Source organism: Aethina tumida, chromosome 2 (genome assembly GCF_024364675.1).
Source record: "Aethina tumida isolate Nest 87 chromosome 2, icAetTumi1.1, whole genome shotgun sequence".
Classification (NCBI taxonomy): Eukaryota; Metazoa; Arthropoda; class Insecta; order Coleoptera; family Nitidulidae; genus Aethina; species Aethina tumida.
This window is the reverse complement of record NC_065436.1, coordinates 4,939,402-4,960,116: the sequence shown is the minus strand read 5'-3', so window position 1 is coordinate 4,960,116 and position 20,715 is coordinate 4,939,402. Positions and strand designations below refer to the sequence as shown.

General features: G+C 23.3%; 1 protein-coding gene across 1 annotated transcript in view; it reads right to left on the bottom strand.

Moving 5' to 3' along the window:
- Positions 1-19,995, bottom strand: part of LOC109602466 (glutamate receptor ionotropic, kainate 1) — a 309,420-nt gene extending 289,425 nt beyond the window's left edge. The window contains exon 1 of the mRNA XM_049962522.1: positions 19,868-19,995. The gene's annotated coding sequence lies outside the window, so the exon portion shown is untranslated. The remainder of the gene's footprint in view (positions 1-19,867) is intronic.
- Positions 19,996-20,715: the final 720 nt, after the last annotated feature.

Sequence of the window (20,715 nt, the reverse complement as noted above, 5' to 3'; positions counted from 1 at the left end):
GAGGATCCATTTACAATCAAATAAAAAATTAAATAACTTTTATCTATAAATTAATTTTAATGGTTACGAAAACTATAGTGTATTCACATAAGGTACGGAGAGAAGCGAACAACACGTGATTGTCGACAGAGACATATTAAAAATTATACATAACCAAATATTAAAAAAATATTCTTTTTGTTTTCAGTAATATAGCATAAATATAAACATTATAATTGGTATTATTTATTGTAAATTTAACTAAATAAATAACAATACATATAATAAATAAATAAATATGTACCCGGAATGACACGATACTCTTTATGCCCCAATTCTAAGGTGTCAAAATTTAACTATGAAATAGGTACACAAGTTAAACCCGTCGAATTAATCATTAAGAAATATATTATCAATGTCTTACCAGCGAATACATGCTCATCACGTAACTAAATTTGTTTATATTATCTATACCTTGTTTGAATGGAGTATAGTGTAAGAGTTATATTATCAAATATTTTTATACTGTTTCATGTATTACATCTTTAACAAATACGTATTTACATTATAATAAGTACTTTCTTACATTTAAGAATTTAAAATTGTTGATATTAAGTTTTTTATATAAAAATATTACATTACAAAATAAAAAAATACTTGTTTTTGCTACATTTTACCAATTTTAATATTTATTAAATTAAATCATCACTGCACTAAATTATTAAATACTTCTAATAGACATTTTTAATTATGAAACATTAATATTTAATTATGATAATTTTTAATTAATGTTTGTGATTTCATTTATTAGAAAAAATTCCATAAATTTATCATAAAATATTAATAATAATAATTATTCCTAAAAGAAAAATTGTCAACTTAACTAATACTTAAAAGTGTCCAGCAAAACATAACTTAATTTAAATAATAATATAATAAATATTTTATAATTAAAAGAATGATAATCTGTCAATTAGTATCAGCTTAAAGAGATTATATATAAATTATTAAACTTTGGCCATAAAGTAAGCTTTTCCATCACTTAAAACAACTTCACACAGAGAGAAAATTTATAATCATTAATTTAATTATATTATCACAGAAATACCTATTTTAATTTTGATAAATTGATCAAAATATATATAATTGATAATTGAATTTACTATTTTACAGTTATAAACATCGTGGAACTTAAAAGCAAACTATACTCCATTCAAGCTAGGTATGGAGTAAGATAAACAAATTTAGTTGCATGATAAGCACTTGATCACAACTAACTCAAGGATATCAAGTTTCTTATTCTTATTAATTATGATTACGGTAATTAATGATAATTATAATATTCATTTTTATGCTAATTTATTGACTCAAAGAGGATATTTTTTAAATATTTGTTTAAAAATATTATTTATCTCGACAATCACGTACCTTGTTTGAATGAAGTATAGTATAAGATTTATATAATCAGATATTTTTATAATCTTTCATGAATACACATCTTAATGTATCTTAATTCAAGACCAATACATTTTTCATTATACTATAAAAGGACTAAATAAATTATTGTTTATTATTAAAATTTTTTGTAAATATTTTGAGTCTAGTACAATTGATAGAACACTGAAACTAGTTACAAACAAAGAGAAATAAGCCCAATAGTATTACAGAAAATTACAGAAATTAATCATTGCACATATCCAAAACATATTATACAAATTGCTAGTACAACCACTTCACTAGGTTTATCTGAACAAAATAATAAATAAAGTCGAAAGACATTTTATACAGAAAATCGATAGGTTCGTTGTCGAAGCTTTATGCTGAAAATATAAATAGGTCCCCAATGCAACTTCATAACAGTTTATGGTTCAGATAATAATAATAATGTTTGAAGGATATTACACGTACATTTTCTAGTGTAAAATTTGTAAAAAATATTTTATTTACTTACAAGATTCTAACATCTTTTTTTATAACCATATTTCGTACCTTTTGAGTCTTTATAACAATTATCATTTACACTAATAAATAAACTATGTAAAGTGTACCACATTTAACATAAATTTATAGACTTAAAAGTTATATTTATTTTTTTTATATTTGTATAGAATAATATAGATGAAGTCACAATTATAGGAAAGCAATTAGTTGATTAGGGTTTAATTTGGACAAATTTAATCTAATGTTTTGAAAATTGTGGTATACTAGTTTATTAAATTTGGATCATACGGCACTCATACGAAATTAACAAAAAGCGGTGGTGCATCACAATTTCATGACCGTAACTCATTGTCAGTTTGTTATGAACCAACATGTATATAATTTAATAGATCGTACTTGATTAATATCTGACACACATGATTAAACAAATTGCACGCGTTTTAGTAAATTAACCGTTTGAGCATAGTTTCCGTTCGTGTTTACAATCAGGGGCCCGTTGATTAAGCCGAAATGCAAATGTAATCTGAAAACAATTTCATTGGCATCCTTAGGACCCCATGAATATAAACCACTCAAATGGGTTTCAGTCAACGCATCCAGAACTAAACAACGGACGACCGATATCATCGTTAACGTGGGCGCTAATTTAAATCGATCTCGTGTCTTTTTAACTGTAATCAATAAAACCCACGCAATTTACAATGGCTGATTGATTTCTTTAATGTTATTTTACGTTTAAATTTAAAAATACTGAACTCGCAACTCCATTTCAGTAAGTTTAAATATTCAAAATTTTTTCCACCTACAATTAATCATTTTAATCACAAAATTTATTTATTTTTAACTGATTAAATGTCTCAACTGATAATAAATTAGGGGAGGGATTTAGACAGTAGCATAGTATAGTATAGTCCGATATTATAGTAGTAGTAATAGTATAGTATATATTTTATATCACTGTACAAAGTATACTTTTGATTTAAGTTATATAAAATATTAAATACTGTTATGCACTGTAGTATAACATAGTGTAATATAGCATAGTATAGTGCAAAGTAGTATAGAATTATTATTTTATTTATGTTTGAAACTTAACAAAAAATATAACAATTTCCCTAAAATTAAAATATTCAATAAAATATATATTATTTTTTAATAATTTCTAAAAGTTTTATCTTTTTTAATTATAATGATATAATGCCATTAAATATTTATCCATTTTAATATTATACAGAACAAAACAATTACTGAGACTAATATGAATAATAACATAGTATGGCAAATAAATTATTTTATCGATATTTTTATTATTTTATTCATTAGAAATATAAAATTTGTATTATATCTTTTAAAAGATACAGATTTGATTTTAGTTAGTTTATATTTAAATTTAGTATTGCATATTATAGTATAATAGAGTGTAATATAGTATAGTTTAGTACACTATATTATTAATTACAATACAATATACAGATTTGATTTCAGTTATTTTAAACAATATATTGTGATGTATACTATAAAATAATATAATGTGGTACAGTGTAGTATAGTGAAATGTAGTATAGCACAGTTTAGTGCAGTATAGTATAGTATTTATACTATTATTATTATTATTGTTTTTTTTTTCTGGTTATAATAAATACTTATAAAATATAACAATATCCTTAAAATTAAAATATTTAATAAAATACATATCCATCCACAGAGCCTAATTTAAATAATATCATAGTAAATAAATTATTTTACTTATGTTATTATTATTTTATTCATTACTAATATAAAATTTGTATTGTATTTTTTAAAAAGTACATATTTTATTCATTTACTTTAAATATTAAATAGTATTGTATACTATAGTACAGTGTTCTGTAGCATAGTATACTATAGTTCAGTTATTTTAAATATTAAATAGTGTTGCATACTGTAGTACAATATAGTGAAATAGAGTATAGTGTAGTATAGTGAAGTGTACTATAACATATTGTAGTGTAATATAGCACAGTATTTATAATATTATTATTTTATTTATATATTATATTTATAATAAATACTTTAATATGAAATATAACAATCTCCTTAAATTTAAAGTATTTAATAGAATATATCGATTTTTTTACTAATTTTTAAAAGTTTTCTCCTTTTTAATTATAATGATTATGCCATAAAATATTTATCCATTTTATTATTATACGGAACAATACAAATACTGAGTCTAATTTGAATAATAACGTAGTAAATAAATTATTTTATCTATATTTTTAGTATTTTATTAATTACAAATATCAAATTTGTACCATATCTTTTAAAAAGTACAGACTTGATTTCAGTTACTTTAAATAGTAAATAGTATTGTATACTGTAGTACAATAGTGTGTACTATAGTGTAGTATACTATAGTTCAATTATTTTAAATATTAAATAGTATTGTATACTATAGTACAATATAGTGTAATAGGGTATAGTGTAGTGTTGTGAAGTGTACTATAGCATAGTGTAGTGTAATATAGTACAGTATTTATAATATTATTATTTTATTTTTATTTATAATAAATACTTTAACATGAAATATAACAATCTCCTTAAATTTAAAGTATTTTATAGAATATATCGATTTTTTTTTTAAAATTTTAAAAGTTTTCTCCTTTTTAATTATAATGATTATGCCATAAAATATTTATCCATTTTATTATTATACAGAACAATACAAATACTGAATCTAATTTGAATAATAACATAGTAAATAAATTATTTTATCTATATTTTTAGTATTTTATTAATTACAAATATCAAATTTGAATCATATCTTTTAAAAAGTACAGATTTGATTTCAGTTGCTTTAAATATTAAATAGTATTGTATACTATAGTACAATAGAGTGTACTATAGTATAATATACTATAGTTCAGTTATTTTAAATATTAAATAGAGTTTTGTACTATGGTACAATATAGTGTAATAGGGTATAGTGTAGTGAAGTGTACTATAGCATAATGTAGTGTAATATAGTACAGTATTTATAATATTATTATTTTATTTTTATTTATAATAAATACTTTAACATGAAATATAACAATCTCCTTAAGTTTAAAGTATTTAATAGAATATATCGATTTTTTTACTAATTTTTAAAAGTTTTCTCCTTTTTAATTATAATGATTAAACCATAAAATATTTATCCACTTTATTATTATACAGAACAATACAAATACTGAGCCTAATTTGAATAATAACATAGTAAATAAATTATTTTATCTCTATTTTTAGTATTTTATTAATTACAAATATCAAATTTGTATGATATCTTTTAAAAAGTATAGATTTGATTTCAGTTACTTTAAATAGTAAATAGTATTGTATACTGTAGTACAATAGTGTGTACTATAGTGTAGTATACTATAGTTCAATTATTTTAAATATTAAATAGTATTGTATACTATAGTACAATATAGTGTAATAGGGTATAGTGTAGTGTTGTGAAGTGTACTATAGCATAGTGTAGTGTAATATAGTACAGTATTTATAATATTATTATTTTATTTTTATTTATAATAAATACTTTAACATGAAATATAACAATCTCCTTAAGTTTAAAGTATTTAATAGAATATATCGATTTTTTTACTAATTTTTAAAAGTTTTCTCCTTTTTAATTATAATGATTAAACCATAAAATATTTATCCACTTTATTATTATACAGAACAATACAAATACTGAGCCTAATTTGAATAATAACATAGTAAATAAATTATTTTATCTATATTTTTAGTATTTTATTAATTACAAATATCAAATTTGTATGATATCTTTTAAAAAGTATAGATTTGATTTCAGTTACTTTAAATGTTAAATAGTATTGTATACTATAGTACAATAGAGTATAATACATTATAATATTATATTATATATATTATTCATTACAGTACAAAGTTATATATTATATATTTAATAACATATATATCTTTATAAACAAATAAATTTTTATATTTATATCATTATTCATTGAAAACATTAAATTTGTATTACATCTTTAATTGTTTAACATATATTAATAATAATAATAATATTTATAAATAAAAGAAAAATAAATAATATATATTTTTTATTTTAAAATTATCAACTTAACTAATAACTAACTGTACAGCAAAATATATAACATAATTTAAATAATAATATAATAAATATTTTAATATTAAATGAATAATAAACAGTCAATTATTATAGGTTTAAAGATTAAATTATGTTATTAATAAATACTAGAATATTTATATATTATTAAACATCATATTCTGACCATGAATTAAAATAACTTCACACATAATTTATGTAATCAAAGACACATCTATTTTAATTTTGATAAATTGATCAAAATATTATATAAAATAAAAAAATAGTACAGTGAGCATTTATATAAATTTAACAAACTTGTTATTACAATTTAAACCTACGTTAAAAACTGACGATTCACGTCTCGTGGGCCGATAATAATCACTCTCTATGCACAATTCCGTATCGATTCAAAGCAAAATGTGTACACGTTGTAACATGTTCAATGGGTTTGTTAAATTAATTTACATTTCTGTAAATATGAATGTTACCTCTATGAAAATTGTCGAAGTACACTGCTTTAGTGGATCATATACTCATACTGATTATCTTCCACAATTGTATACGATATTGAGACTCACCGATTTCATACATATTTATTTTACAGTTAAAAACGTGATGTCTGGAATGTCTTCATTTTAAAAACATTCTATACTCCATTCAAACCATGCTTATGAGAATACACCATAGATACTCGAAGAGAAAATTTAAATACTTTAATTTTATAAATGATTAAATAATATTACACAAAATACAAAAATAATGGATGAAATATTTATGTAAATTTATCAAATAGGTCTTGACAATCTAAGCCCACTCTAAAAACTCCCCCTCTAAGTCCCATAAGCCGGTAATAATCGCTCTGCATGCACAATTCCGTATCGATTCAAAGCAAAAGGTGCACTGGTTGAAACACGTTCAATGAGTTCGTTCAATTAATATGCATTTCTGTATTAGCATTGCCTCCATGAAAACTGTCCGAACGCACTGCTTTAGGTGTAAACATCCAGTGGATGATGCATACACTCGTACACCACGTCTTCGACAAATGGAATTGAATTCAACATTCGGATTCACTGATTTCACGAGCGATTGGGGCCCAATATGAATTTTTAACACCATAAATATGCTGCATGGAGTACGGTTTATAAATGAATGTGGAGTGGGCGTTGCAGTTCGATGGATACTCCCGCATGTTATGAATTATTAACGGAAGCTTACCTTGATTTAACTAAGTATTTAATGGTAACAAGAAGCTGTCGATATAAAATAAAAAATCAAATCCAGTTTAAATAAAACAAATTTTAAATAAATATGTCTGTAATATTTTATTACATGGTTTTAATATTTAAAAAAAATAATTCCACATCAAAATGCCCTAAATAAATAGCTTATGTGGACGTATAAATAAAATAAACTGAAATTAAAAAACATTTGTCATGGATGTACTATTATTTACATATTTGAACTGTTTTAATTATTGCTTATTGGGTATTTACACTGTGTACAACACAATTGGAAATTGTATTATTTAAAATGGTATTTACTAATGAATGTTTTCATATTTAAATTGTTCGTTGATAAAAGCATTGTTCAATTAAAGCAACTGGTAAATACGCACAGTAATAGTGACACTACAAATAATTTAAAGCTCATCTGAAAGAATGAAAATCGTCAGTCTGTGTGACAAGATCTGAAAAAAAGCTGCTGTGGTGGAACAGTAAACGTCACCGTTTGAGACTGTGGAGACAAATTAAATGTGAAGAATAGATCTGGAGGAGATAAAACTACTAATAGAATGCTAAAGTTTCTTTCAAAGCGTGGGTTGGCTTTCATTTGTCATATTATAAATTCTGTGGTGTGTTAGTCTAGTGACGATTTCTAAGTAAATTTTAAAGATAAGGAAGTTTACTCAAAATTATAGGCCGATTAGTCTTGTTCCCAACTTAGGTAAGGATACTGATAGAATTATTCACAACAAACTGTTGAAGGATGTTACAGATCTGTTATTCCTGATGAACAGTTAGTTTCAAGAGGAATCCTTCAGGAGAATTACAGGTGTTGAGAGTTGTTAAGTATATAAATGTTAGATTCAATAATGGATAGAAAAATTAGAACTTTCAGGAGATGATGATATTAATTAAGCTTGAAAATTTCTGTAGTTTTTTATTTAATATACCTTTATGAGTCAAGTTTTTTCAGTTTATTAATCAAGTCTAGTGAATTAAGAGTTCCATAAGGGTTAGTTATTCTCCTACTCTATTATATTTTTCTCATATAACAGTGACAAAATATAGAAACATAAGTTATTAACAAGTTATTTTAGGGTGTGATGGAGGTTATTCATAAAGGGTGTGTTAAATGGATTATGCTAAGAAGAGCCATATTATTTCAAAAAAATTAGGAGTATCCACACCTGACAAAATTTCAGTAATCGACATTTAAATGTTCCAAGGATAGATTCAGTAAACTTTTGGACAAATAATTAATATGGAATTTAGATCATTAACTTTGTAAGAAGAAAAATTATTGAAAAATTATTGGGAAGGATAAGTGAAGTAATAGTAATAGGTCTTCATATGTCAAGATAAGTACTTTGAATTTTTAAGACTATTTATATTTAATTTTACTTTTAATAAATTAAATAAAAAATGTGACGTTGGGCGCCAAATTAATTTAATTGGAGCCCAATGTCATATTTTTTTAATAATATGTGTATATTATATCGAAATTAACGATTTTTCAACAAACAAACATGAAAGGCAATATGTTGAATTTATAAGAAATAATTTAATTTTAAAATATTTGTGTTAGATTTAATATACTTTTAATAAATTAAGTAAAAAGTTTGATAAACGTTGGGCGCCAAATTATTTTAATTGGCGCCCAACGTTATATTTTTCTAATAATAAGTGTATACTATATTGGAATTAACGATTTTTCAAGAAACAAATATTAAAGGCAATATATTAAATTTATAAGATAAAATTTAATTTTAAAATATTTGTGTTAGATTTAATATACTTTTAATAAATTAAGTAAAAAGTTAGACACACGTTGGGCGCCAAATTAATTTAATTAAGGTCCAACGTAATATTTTTATAGTAATAAATGTATATTATATTGGAATTAATGATTTTTTAAGTAACAAATATGAAAGGCCATTTATTGAATTAATAAGAAATAAATCAATTTTAAAATATTTGTGATAGATTTAATAAACTTTTAATAAATTAAGTAAAAACTTAGAGACACGTTGGGCGCCATATTAACTTAATTGGCGCCCAACGTTATATTTTTTTATTAATAAGTGTATTAACGATTTTTCAAGAAACAACTGCTGGAAAACAAAAGGGTAACTTATTTGGGAAGGAGAAATGTGTAGTACATTTAGAGGTTATGTAGGGTTAGGTTTAGGTACTTTCACATAGAAGCCTTTAATCTCATATATATAAGTAACTACATTTTTCAATTAAAGAAACTGATAAATACGTAGAGGAATGGAGTTAAAATAATCGTCTTAATATTATATATGGTTTTAGCTCATTGGATGTGAAAGAATGAACATCATTAGTCCTTGTGACAAGATCAGAAAAAAATCATAGAATCGGAGTGATGAACCCCAATATATTCTGAAAGCATTATCCCCAAAACGTTACCGCGAAAACCGAGCAAATTTAATTAATGACTTCACCAGATGTATGTGCTCGGATATTATCGATTATATTAACCAAGTTGACTTCAGCTCCATTAATATTCAGACGTAACTTGAACTTTGATTGCTCCAATTTAATTACAGTGAAACCCGAAATCACATTGTAAAATTAATATTCATGTGTGCATCCATACTTTTGCGTTGAAATTTAGTAATGTTTGTGCATATTTTTATTCGTTTAGCTTGCGTACTTTAAAATCCCTTACGTTGTTTGGAAAAAATTAATTTGATGCCGGTGAACGAATCTAATGTACAAACACGATTTCGATTTAGTAAGCGAAACATCTCTTCTACGAAATGCTAAAACAATATTATTCTCAATTGATTTAAAACTTGGTTGTGTTCGTTTCGACGAGTTGTTTTTATTGTCCATATCAATTTCGGGAGCCTCAGAAGAATTTTAAAAAATACTCAACTATAACACACGAAATTCCTTTAGCCTCAATTAAAACGGGGACCGGTTATATGAATTGTGAATGAGGGCGGCGCACATAAAGTTGGAACTCAGCCTCCGGACAGACCTTTTGATTTCCAGCTCATTTGGCAGAACTCGCAGGGGTCATACAAGAACGGGTTTGATTATTTGCCTTGCCAACTACATTGTGTGTTTAAACGTGAAGTTTATTTTATATTTCGTTATTTTCCATGGATGGATCCTTTTTGCGTTAGTGCAGTTTTTCTGGTACACGGTGTTGTACACTTGCTTCGTGTTGCGAATGGACTGGCAAGTTTTTTCTGGGTTTTTGATAAATCTATTTCTATGTAAACGTTTGCATTGTGTGCATTGTTTGTCAGTGGAAACGGTTTTGCATGTGAACAACATCATCCATGTATGATGATAGTTTTTTATCAAAAAAGAAAAGGAATAATAATTACATTTGTACACATAATTGTACTACGTGTTCATTTTTTATTAACGATGCTGTTTTGCAGTTTTTCTCAACAAAAAAGGCAGAACAAACAGATTATGTACTTCTACTTTAATTCTCAAAATTAAAACTAATAAAAATTACATATTAGTAAACATAGTGTCTCTTTAAAATGTTGAAAAAATTGAAAAACATATTTACAAATTTATTTTTTTAAATTAACTAGTCTCCCCATTAATCTATTAAAAGTAGCACCACACTGTACATATCACAAATTAGATCATTTTGAACAATTTAATTTGTTTAAAGATCTGTTCCTTTATGTTTCAATTTCATATTTAAAGACACATATTTGGAGAAAAATATCTCTAATTTATGTTTCAAAGAAACTCTTCCAGGATAAAAAAGATAGAATTAAATTGGGTTGGTTTAAAAATATCAACTTTTTTATCAATTTTCTCTTAAATACAGTTGTGGACATTATTATAGAAATTTTTTAAAATGTTAAATATTTTAGTCATAACTCTTTTATTTAATGTCACCTGTTAATTAAAATAATAATAATTTCCTATGATTGTTTTATAAATTTTTCAACATTATTGGAATGGAAATCAAATAGACAACACTGTATATATGTAATTAATTACTATTAAACAAAATCTAAGAATAAGTTGATTATATTAAAAGTAATTTATTTTATCCACTGTTAGATCCATTTTTTACAGGAATTATTTAATTTTTTTTTAATTAATCAGTAAAGTAACCTTTAAAATACTGTAAAAATATGATTTTGATGTTCAATAAATGTTTAAACATCGTGAATGTGCAAACAAATTGTATAATTACAACTACATCCAAAAGGCAATTAATTTTATGTTTTCAAATATCTTATCCTAATTCATTTGAATATTTTAATTAAGTTTTTTGTTTCGCATCCACCATTTTTACAACTGTTGTTAAAAATGGCGAATGCGCAACCAATCCTCAATTAATTACTATTAAACAAATTCTAAGAATAAGTTGAGTATGTTAAAATTAATTTATTTTATCCACTGCTAAATCCGTTTTTAACAGGTACTATTTAATTTTTTTCAATTAATCAGTAAAGTAACCTTTAAAATTTTATAAAAAATATAATTTTGATGTTTAATAAATGTTTAAATATGGCGAATGTGCCACTCCAATACATATCACACATTAGATAATTTTGAAAAATTTAGTTTTTTTAAAAACATATTCCATTATGTTTCAATGTCATATTTAAAGAGACATTTTTAGAAGAAAATATCTCTAATTAATGTTTCAAAGAAACTCTTTCAGGATAAAAAAGATAAAATTAAATTGGGTTGGTTTAAAAATATCAAATTTTTTATAATAATTCTCTTAATTAAAATAATAATAATTTACTATGATTGTTTTATACTGTTTGATGAAAATATTTCAACAATATTGGAATGGAAATCAAATGGAAATCACAAATTAGATAATTTTGAAAAATTTATTTTTTTTAAGACATATTCCATTATGTTGCCACTTCATATTTAAAGATATATCTCTAATTTATTTTTCAAAGAAACTCTTTCAGGATAGAAAAGATTTTTATAAATATTCTCTTATATACATATTATTATAGAGACTTTTTGTTATGTTATTTACTTTGTATAAAGTTCTTTTTGTTCCATAAGTTTGATCCATCTCTGTCACATATACTCCTGTGATGAGTTCATTTAAATTTGTAAAATTATAGGTACAGGCATCTAATTTAAGTAGTACAGCTCATATTTTTAATTGCCACCAGTGCATTTTTAAATAAATTTCGATGCCTCTATCACGAAAAATTTTTTTCTCATTTGAAGCAGTCACCCAGTTAACCGTTATTTATGGTTTTACTTAAACTGGCGTCCAGACTGAACAGGCCCAATCGAGGTAAATTAAATTTCATTATTAATGGTGAGTAAATTACACCTCCAACGTTATTCAATTCGTTCCATTGCAGGAAAATTGGAGGTACAGCTGTTAATTGTTGAAATTCTCTGCAATTTTCAGGATTTTTTGCAACGTTCATTATTTGGGTCAACACCCTATAATTTCAATTAACCAAGTTTTATATTTTTTAAGTATATTACAGCACAAGCTAGAAAAAAAACCTTGTTAAAATTACCTTAAGTTCCACTTTTTATAGACAAAATTAATATTATTATTAATACTAATTTACTTTTCACTTTGAGAACAAAATTTAAACTACTTTAATCAATATTTATGTGGTTTGTGAAACAAGTTAGAGGCCTTTACAAGCAACATGAAATCCACCATTGTAATCCACCACACAACTGATCACCTTTAATCCATTTGTCATGTATACAAATCAATCAATAATAGTATAAAAAATAAATACAACTAGAAATATTTTAATGCGTTTTATTAACAATAAAAAGGTGTATTTATCTATCCATAATGCATAATGTATCCAACGTAACCTTAATACGACCAAATTAAGCCACACATTAATTACATTTGTCGCCTCTATAAACAAACCATAATTAAAATCTATTGTTGTGAAATAGATGTGACTAAATTATCTAACAGCGAAACATAATGTGCATATCACTAAAATAAGCTTATTATTTTAATGGAAATGCCTGCTTTGAACGGAAATTAATTTATGTTTGGCCAACAATTGGTACGGTAGCATGTTTATAACGGTACAATGCAGTGTATCTAATTTTTGCCAAAATATTATTCTGAATAAAGTTTTAAACGTGGCCAAATTGATTTGCATAAATATGTAAATTGATGTTTGTGCTTTCTTGTAGTTACATACGATTTTAATTATGTAGACCAAAATAAACTTAACCACCTAACCGGTATTTTTGTTATGACAATTTATATTTTATTTATTAGTTTCATATTTAAATTTGAGAACATAAAATAATTTTTAAATGAAACAAATTACCATTTTTGCATCATTAAATAAATTTATAATATTTACCAATGCTATAATATTTTCCTCATTATCTTATTATGATTTTAATATTAATATTAATATAAAATACATAATAAAATATTAATATTAGGTGTTAATAAATTTTATATAATCAATACATATTTGTATGAGCTAAAATAAATAGGGTAATATGTTTTTATACAAATATATATTTATTTTATTTTATTACTGACATATTAAATAAAGAGATAAACATATAGATATAACTAACAATGTAAAAGTAAATGAGGTACTTCTTAATGAATTCCCAAATATATTACATGAGAATTTTTAAGATAATGCTTAATTTCTTTGTTGGTACAAGTTTCAGAAAGTCTTTGACGTTGTTTATTCATAGTCACTTTTAACCGACTTTTAAACATCATCATTTACATCTTATGACATACCACTTCCGTTTTTCATATAATAAAGGAAATTTGCACTTGAATAACATAAGAAATGTTTTCAGTACAATGTAAGGAACAAATTAATGAGACATTTATGACGTTTCAATTAATATTTAGTTATACACAAAAATGTTTAAACAAGTTTATTTATTAACACAATAAAAAAGGGAAAATTATTAAGTTGTAAAAAGAAATTCCACAAAGAAAAGATAATAAAATAAACTTTGTATAATCTTCATATATAAACCGAATAAAATGTTTTCTCTTTTTGTTTGGTTGACGCCCATTTCATTTTACGAAAAATTGACAATAAATAAAATACCTTAAATTCCAATACCCAATGGCGACATAAATTTTGATTCCAAATAGCATTAACGCAAAATATAATACATAATAAATTCGTTTCTTGTTCTGGAACATTCCTTTGGGAAATAAACAAATACATATGTGAACAATACATTGGTGAATATTTTATTAACCTTTATTTATGGGTCTAAGCCTAAAACTATCGTTAAAATAAAATTTACGAAAAATTGCCAGATTACTGGGTCACGACATAAAAATTAGTCATTAATTAAATCCCGTGATTTAGTGGTGATTAAGATTAGCTAAGCGTTCATTAATGAAAGAGAGAATAAACTTTGGCAATATTTTACAAAAATTTTCATCTTTTTACCCATAACTAAACTTTTTATGACCGGAATAAATTTCAACTAGTGGAATAAATGTCACTTAAAGCCAAAAAAGTCCACAAAAATAATTCAATAAGTGACGAATGTAGAAAATGAACAGTTTTACTGTTTCGATTTTATGTTTCTATTTTAGCCTATGGGCCATTTTGAATTTCATGTGAGCGTGATGGTGAATCGTAAAATTTTATGATTAATTCGGAGTGTCGTTTACACCAACATTGGACAGTCGAAGTCACAAGTCACCACTTAAACATTAAAAAATTAATTTTTGAATTAATATTTTTGTCAAAAATTAATTTTTTTGTGTTTTCAATTGCCTTAGATACAATAAAAATAACAATTAATAAATATACACATAACTTTTTATCACAAAAATAAATGTCATTTAATAACACAACTTATAAATTATTTAATTCGATTTTAATTATATTTTTTTTTAGTTTTCTATACCAATTTAATATACAGTTACAGTCAAAAGAACTAATTATAGGCAACATTTTGATTTTATTTATTGGATAATTTAAAAAAAAATGATAAATATTTTTCCCAAAAAATAAATTTTATGTATTTCATTATAGATATGATAAAAATAATTTTCCAAGATAAATTATTAAATGGTGAACGAAGAATAATGTGAGAAATAAACATTTTTATATGTAAATTAAATGTTTTACATCATTCACTACATTTAATATGTAATCCAGAGTAATAATTCTAAAAAATAAAACTTAACTATGTCTGTTTAAAACCCAAATCATCTACACAGTTCGAAGTCCAGACGCCAAGGCTATAATAAACTGGATAATACGAACAGAATATCCCTACTAAAAGATTTTCTTATTGTGTAAAGAGATCTTTGATATTGGAATGGTAACAAATGATATTGCTCCATTATCTGAAAATTTTCCAGTTTGCATACATTTGCATTGCGGAACACGTGTAATACCATTGTGAGCGGGCTTTAAATGCAGAATAAGATAGTTAAATAACATTTTTCAATTGATTTTTGTCATTTCTCTGGAACAATAGACGAAGGACTACTTTGTAGTCTACCAATAAATACAAATGCGACTAAGCACACAGGTGATATATGTCGATGAAAATAGTGAAATAGAGGTAATAAAATTATATGGCAGCATTAAATGAACGGCATAAAACTTGAAAGCTATAATGCGATATATAACAAATGGGACCTGTGAACAAAGCGATACACATTATTTGTACTGGACGATATTGTTTCCATGTGTAAGATAAATGTGAAATATTATTTTAAATAATTTCTATTTTTCAGTTTGTGCATACACAAAACCTTTTGTTTAAATATTACATTCGACAGATATTGTTATTGCATATTCTTTAATAATATTATTAAACTTTATCCACCTTTTAATGTTTAATTTAAATGTTAAAATATTTTAAAATTTTGGTGGATGTGTCACAATTTAAGATTTCATTTTTAATTATTATTTATTTATCTGGTACATCAAAGTTAATGATTAATTAATTAAATTAAACAAAATAATTATAATTTAGTACATATTTCATTACAAGTATGCTATTTTGGATATAATTTTGCAATATATAAAAAACAGGTTAAGCATTTAAATTTTTGGTGGATGCGCAACAATTTAAGCTTATTTATTTTTTATTTATCTATTTACTACACCAAAATTCCAATAAAATATAATTCGTATTTTAATAGAACTATAGGAATTTAGAACATGATTGTGTAATTCATAGAAATTTTGGTTAAAGCACATTTTTTCTTTCATTTAGATAATTGATTGATTAATTTATTTACATATCGATATATAAATTTAATTGTGATAAATTATTAGTAATTATTAATATTTTTCTACCTTTGTTACACCAGATCAAATATTTATACAAACTTCCACATAGTATAAATTTTGATAATGCAAAATCTACATAGATTTAAATGTAATTAAAACAAACATTTTGTTATACCGGAATATAATGAAGCAATTTTCGTAACAAAAGCTGACTGAATTATATCACATTTATATTCATATTAAACTAGATCAAATATGAGGTCTATTAAAACGATTTTTTATAAAGTTAGTAATTTAATTTTGAAACTGAATAGCTTTTTTTTGTAATATCAAAAAACGAATTTTGCTTTTATACAGAAAATGGTGTAATTTAAAAACAATGAAAAATGTAATAAATATAAATAATATTTAAATTTTTAACGATATTTTAAACAAATTTTAAACGATTATTATTTTTGATTGTAAATTTTTAAAAACTTATTTAATTTAATTTATATACAGTAATTTTAATATTTATGGTTTTAAATTTTAAATGTTTTATAAAACCTCAATAATCATAAAGTTTGTTGAATTGTCAGTAGAATAGTTAATATCATCAATCAAATTATAAATGTTAATAATTATTTACTTATACTAATTTTGTCATTCTTAAATAATTACCATTTATTTAAACATATTTTTGTTAGAATGTGAATTTATAAACCACTTAATATTATGGTGGATGCGCAATTTTTTTATTTTTTTTTTTAAATTACTATGTATTTATTTAATAAAAAATTAGTAATTAAATTAATTCCTTTAGTTGAACATTATTATTTAATATTTATTTCAATACAATTATTGTATTTCATTTATCTTTTAAGGCATGATTTTATAATTTACAGAAAATCCATAAAATATAATTTATTTTTACTATTTGTGTAATATAATAAATAAGTTTTTTTCTAAATTATATTTTTTATAAATAATGTTATATTTTTTGTTTAAATTAATTGTTCACTAGTTAAACAAATATAAGATATTTTTTATCATATAAAAATAAATTTTAAAACTTTGTTATTATTTTAATTATTTGAAGAAAATTAGTAAAAAAGACTTGATAAGTACAGATTCATTTTAAATAATTTGTTACTTCTATATACATAAATCTATATAAATAAATTATATCTTCTTTCCTTGATTATATCAGGTATATTTATATGATCACTCTCCAAAATATAAATATCAAATATCAAAATATGAATTTGTGTGGCATTAGAATTACTTTAGTTAATATTAAATAGTCTTTAATTTTAACATTTTATATAATCAATAATATTTCTATTTACAGATGTTATTAAGATATATATTATTTATTAAAGCCAATTAAAATTATGGTGGATGCGCCACAATATTATAATTTCAAAACTTAATTTTTTAAATGTAATATTTAAATTGGTCTCACTTTATTTGTAATTAAATTAATTATTAATTTAATTAATAAGCATTATTAGGGACGTCCTATATATGTGAGATTTAAGTTAATTAATGTTAAAACAATTAAAAATATAAATTGTTTTTAACAAAATTATTTTGAACAAGTTTTGAAGAAATAACAATAATTAAATTGTGTCTGAAATTTATATTATTACTTTTATTTTATTAATTTATGTAATTAATATAAATTAGTTTTAATAATTTTGGTATTACAGCTTTATATTTTATAAAAATAAGAATTGTTCTTCAAAAATTCTATGCCAGTTGAATTATTCTGGATAAATTAATATAAACGTACAAAAATTATATGAGAAGTTTATTTATTCTTGAATGTGAATTGAACATTTACTTTTATTATACATATAATTATAATTATTATTATTTAAATGTTGTAGCAAATTATCTTTACTATTTTATACATTTTATTTTTGAATTTAAATAAAATTTTAAGTATTTATGATAAATAAACTAAACAATAAGCAAAAATTTATAAAAAAAAACTTGTACATACTATTATATAAAAATATATATAAATGGGTTTTTGCTGTTCTTCCTAAATTAAAAAAAAAATTGGTTGCTTATTTCCTGCAAAATATGTTTTACTGCTGAACATATCCAATTAAAATTGTGTTTACTGGTTAAATTTTTTTGTATGAATTTATTATCACAATATTTTTATTTGAATTAAAGAGATAACAGAATTTTGCAATAAAATAAATAAAAAATAATATATTTAAAATTATTTTATAAATATTAAATAATAGTCAATGATTATTTAAAAATAACAGTAAGTGTGTTTATATTTATTATTTATTTAATAATTTATGTAAAAAAATATTATAATATACAGCTGAATTAAGAATTTAAAACAAAATATAAAATGAGAGAACAAAAGCTAATTTTAATAATTTAAAGAATAAATTTAATAAAGTAAATGGTAATTATACTGTAATGTTATTATATTCTAAATCCTTTAAAAATTTCGTTTGTTTTTTCCTGTTATTGTTATATTTATAATTTTTAAATTAACTTCTACCAGATTATCAGGTCAAAAATTTATAAAAAAACTTGTATATACTATTATATAAAAATATATATAAATGGTTTTTTGCTGTTTTTGCTAAATTTAAAAAAAGAAATAGGTTGCTTATTTCCTGCAAAATATGTTTTACTGCTGAACATATCCAATTAAAATTGTGTTATCTGGTTAAATTTTTTGTATGAATTTATTATCACAATATTTTTATTTGAATCAAAGAGATAACAGAATCATGTAACGTTGTAATTAGGGATAAAAATGTGCATAAATAAAATAAATAAAAAATGACATTTTCTATAAATAATATATTTAAAATTATTTTATAAATATTAATTATATATGTATATTAAATAATAGTCAATGATTATTTTAAAATAACAGTAGAAAGTATTATTTATTTAATAATTTGTATAAAAAAATTGTAATATACAACTGAATTAAGAATTTAAAACAAAATATAAAATGAGAGAACAAAAGCCAATTTTAATAATTTAAAGAATAAATTTAATAAAGTAAATGGTAATTATACTGTAATGTTATTATATTCTAAAACCTTTAAAAATTTCTTTTGTTTTTTCCTGTTATTGTTATATTTATAATTTTTAAATTAACTTGTACCAGATTAGCAGGTCAAAAAAAAGTATTAAAAAATTGTATAAATTTTATAAATATTTAATAATATTTTATAAAATAATTTTATAAACATTTATAATAGATAATAATTTATAGAACAAATTTTGAATTATATCTCTTACATTTATTAATTAATTTACCTCTTTTACACTTATAAACTACTAAAACTTATTGAAATATTTGACTTCTACGAATAAATTATATTCCTCAATTTTTGTTTGAATTTACTATTTACCTTGAGTCCCGCACTCATGATAATCCAAAAATCCATCAGCCCCATAAACTCGTGCACACTCCACCAAAAAATTAAAATTAAAAACGCCCCTCACCGCCCCCAAAAAAACGGCAGCGGAGAATGTTCGTGCCGCGAGCGATGACCACGCGTCGCGTCTTATCCAGCGGCTGGCGTTGCGTGCGAGCTGTGCCGTGTCGGCGTCCCGGAATCACTGACTGGCGTCCGGCCGACGGCGGCGTCTTCGGTGGGTCGGCGCGCCGCGTCGCGCTGCCACCACGCCGCGGCGGCTGGATCGGCCGGTGCTGACCCGGTCTCGGGGTTTTTCTGTTTCGCGTTTACTGAATGACCGTGCCATGGCTGGCTGTAAATAGTGAATGAGGAAGAACGGGAAAAGGATTGAAAAAATATATCCCACATTACATTAGCTTAAATATTAATTGTTTAGATTTGATGCGAATGAATAATTATATATTATTATAATTAATAATTACAATTAATATAATAAATATTAATTTAATAACTACTTTTTTATATCTAATAAGATTTTAATTAATCATTAATTTCTCTCAAAATGAAAACTGTAAAGTATAATTTAATTTTTAATAAATAGTTCAATTCCTATTAATGTATAAAAATATTCGCATTAAATTTTGTCTGATTATTCTGCCATTATATAAAAATAACAGTAATAATAGTCTTATGGTGACAAATCATTGTAATTTTATTTATTAATCGATAATACATGGCAAATCTTATTAGTGAAATTTGATTGATTAAATGATGAAATTGATACATTAAAGCATTCTTTTAATATCAAAAAATTAATTCTGTTTTTAGAGAGTGAAATA